Source organism: Tympanuchus pallidicinctus, unplaced genomic scaffold (genome assembly GCF_026119805.1).
Source record: "Tympanuchus pallidicinctus isolate F22 unplaced genomic scaffold, pur_lepc_1.0 scaffold108, whole genome shotgun sequence".
Classification (NCBI taxonomy): domain Eukaryota; kingdom Metazoa; phylum Chordata; class Aves; order Galliformes; family Phasianidae; genus Tympanuchus; species Tympanuchus pallidicinctus.
In genome coordinates, this window is record NW_026294626.1 from 37,895 (window position 1) to 41,586 (window position 3,692).

A 3,692-nucleotide genomic window follows, 5' to 3' on the forward strand; every position below is an offset into this window, starting at 1 on the left:
AGAATGGGGTGGTGATGGGGGGTGGTGATATGGGGTGGTGTTATGGGGTGGTGATGGGGGGTTGTGATACGGGGTGGCTTTTAGGGAGAATGGGGTGGCAGTGGGGGGCGGTGGGGTGGGGTGGTGATATGGGGTGGTGATGGGGGGTGGTGATGAGGGAAAATGGGGTGGTGATGGGGGGCAGAGATGGGGGCAGAATGGGGGGTAGAGATAGGGGTGGCTATTGAGGAGAATGGGGTGGCGGTGGGGGGCGGTGATATGGGGTTGTGATGGGGGGTTGTGATATGGGGTGGCTTTTAGGGAGAATGGGGTGGTGATGGGGGGCAGAGATGGGGGCAGAGATGGGGGGCAGAGATAGGGGTGGCTATTGGGGAGGATGGGGTGGCGGTGGGGGGCTGTGATATGGGGTGGCTTTTAGGGAGAATGGGGTGGTGGTGTGGGGTGGTGATGGGGGCAGAGATAGGGGTGGCTATTGGGGAGAATGGGGTGGCGATGGGGGGCTGGGATATGGGGTGGTGATGGAGAATGGGGTGGCGGTGGGGGGTGGTGGTATGGGGTGGTGATGGGGGGCAGAGATGGGGGTGGCTATTGGGGAGAATGGGGTTGTGATGGGGGGCTGGGATATGGGGTGGCTTTTAGGGAGAATGGGGTGGAGGTATGGGGTGGTGATGGGGGGCAGAGATGGGGGGTGGAGATGGGGAGAATGGGGTGGTGATGGGGGTAGGATATGGGGGGTGGTGATGGGGGGTGGCTATTGCAGAGAATGGGGTGGTGAAGGAGGGCAGAGATGGGGGGCTGTGGGGGAGAATGAGGGGGAGATTGGGGTCAGAGATGGGGGTCAGAGATGGGGGGCAGAGAGGGAGGGTAACGACTGGGGGCAATGGGGTGGCAGTGGGGGGCAGCGATGGGGTGGCTATTGGGGGAAATGGGGTGGCAATGGGGCAGCAATGGGGTGGCTGTTGGGGGAAATGGGGTGGCAATGGGGTGGCAAAGGGGGGCGGCAGTGGGGTGGCTGTTGGGGGCAATGGGGTGGCAATGGGGTGGCAGTGATGGGGTGGCTATTGGGGGCAATGGGGGGAGGCTGTAGGGCAGCAGTGAAGGGTGACAGTGGGGTGGCAATGGGGTGGCGGTCGGGGGGGGCAATGGGGGTGGCAATGGGGTGGCGGTGGGGGGGATGATGGGGTGGCAATGGGGGGGTGGTCGGGGGGTCAATGGGGTGGCAATGGGGGGGTGGTCGGGGGGGGCAATGGGGTGGCAATGAGGTGGAGGTCGGGGGGGGACAATGGGTGGCAATGGGGGGGTGGTCGGGGGGTCAATGGGGGGGCGGTCGGCGGGGGCAATGGGGTGGCAATGGGGTGGCGGTGGGGGGGATGATGGGGTGGCAATGGGGTGGCGGTCGGGGGGGGACAATGGGGTGGCAATGGGGTGGCGGTCGGGGGGGACAATGGGGTGGCAATGGGATGGAGGTAGGGGGGGACAATGGGGTGGCAATGGGGTGGCGGTCGGGGGGGGCAATGGGGTGGCAATGGGGTGGTGGTCGGGGGGTCAATGGGGTGGCAATGGGGGGGTGGTCGGGGGGGGCAATGGGGTGGCAATGGGGTGGTGGTCGGGGGGGGACAATGAGGTGGCAATGGGGTGGTGGTCGGGGGGGGCAATGGGGTGGCAATGGGGGGGCGGTCGGGGGGACAATGGGGTGGCAATGGGGTGGCGGTCGGGGGGGACAATGGGGTGGCGATGGGGCGGCGATGGGGCGGCGATGGGGCGGCGGGTGGTGATCGGGGGCAGCGGGGCGGCAGTGGGGGGCTGTGGGCGCTGTGGGGTCTCATATATGGGGCCAAGAGGATTAGGGGATGAGCGGGGATGAGCGCTTCAGCCGCGGTACACGGAGGGATTTGGGCGCTAAGCCCGGATTGGGGACTAAGAGCCCCTAAGGGGATCAGCGGGGGGGGGGGGGGGCGAAGGGAGGGGGGTTGGGGGCGGTTGTGGGGTCAATTGGGGCGGTTATGGGGTGGGGTGGTTGTGGGGTGGGAATGGGGTGGTTGTGGGGTAGGGTAGTTGTGGGGTGGTTTGGGGTGGTTATGGGATGGTTGTGGGGTGGTTATGGGGTGGTTGTGGGGTGGTTATGTGGTGGGGATGGGGTGGTTATGGGGTGGTTGTGGGGTGGTTATGTGGTGGGGATGGGGTGGTTATGGGGTGGTTGTGGGGTGGTTATGAGGTGGTTGTGGGGTGATTGTGGGGTGGTTATGGGGTGGTTGTAGGGTGGTTGTGGGGTGGTTGTGGGGTGGTTATGGGCTGATTATGGGGTGGTTATGGGGTGGTTATGGGGTGATTATGGGGGGGTTACGGGGTGGTTATGGGGTGGTTATGGGGTGGTTGTGGGGTGGTTATGGGGTGGTTGTGGGGTGGAAGTGGGGTGGTTGTGGGGTGGTTATGGGGTGGTTATGGGGTGGTTGTGGGGTGGTTATTGGGTGGTTATGGGGTGGTTGTGGGGTGGTTGTGGGGTAGGGTAGTTGTGGGGTGGTTTGGGGTGATTGTGGGGTGGTTGTGGGGTGGAAGTGGGGTGGTTATGGGGTGGTTATGGGGTGGTTGTGGGGTGGAAGTGGGGTGGTTATGGGATGGTTGTGGGGTGGTTATGGGGTGGTTGTGGGGTGGAAGTGGGGTGGTTGTGGGGTAGGGTAGTTGTGGGGTGGTTGTGGGGTGGTTATGGGGTGGTTGTGGGGTGGTTGTGGGGTGGTTATGTGGTGGGGATGGGGTGGTTATGGGGTGGTTGTAGGGTGGTTGTGGGGTGGTTATGGGGTGATTGTGGGGTGGTTATGGGGTGGTTGTAGGGTGGTTGTGGGGTGGTTGTGGGGTGATTGTGGGGTGGTTATGGGGTGGTTGTAGGGTGGTTGTGGGGTGGTTATGGGGTGGTTATGGGGTGGTTATGGGGTGGTTGTGGGGTGGTTATGGGGTGGTTATGGGGTGGTTGTGGGGTGATTGTGGGGTGGTTATGGGGTGGTTGTAGGGTGGTTGTGGGGTGGTTGTGGGGTGGTTATGGGGTGGTTATGGGGTGGTTATGGGGTGGTTGTGGGGTGGTTACGGGGTGGTCGTGGGGTGGTTGTGGGGTGGTTATGGGGTGGTCGTGGGGTGGTTGTGGGGCCACTTAGGGTGGTTAAGGGTCGATTGGTGGCTGTGGCGTCACTTGGGGTGGTTGTGGGATGGTTATGGGGCAGACAGAGGGCGGTTATGGGGCGGTTGTGGGACTGATACGGAGCAGATCTGAGGCAGTTATGGGGTGGTTATGGGGTGGTTATGGGGCAGTTATGGAGAGGTTGTGGGGTGCTTGTGTGGTGGTTATGGGGTGGTTGTGGGGTGGTTATGGGGTGGTTGTAGGGTGGTTGTGGGGTGGTTGTGGGACGGTTATGGGGTGGTTGTGGGGTGATTGTGGGGTGGTTATGGGGTGGATGTGGGGTGGTTATGGGGTGGTTATGGGGTGGTTGTGGGGTGGTTGTGGGGTGGTTATGGGGTGGATGTGGAGTGGTTGTGGGGTGGTTGTAGGGTGGTTATGGGGTGATTATGGGGTGGTTGTGGGGTGGTTATGGGGTGGTTGTGGGGTGGTTGTGGAGTGGTTATGGGGTGGTTATGGGGTGGTTGTGGGGTGGTTGTGGAGTGGTTATGGGGCAGATCTGGGGCAGTTATGGGGCGTCTGGGCG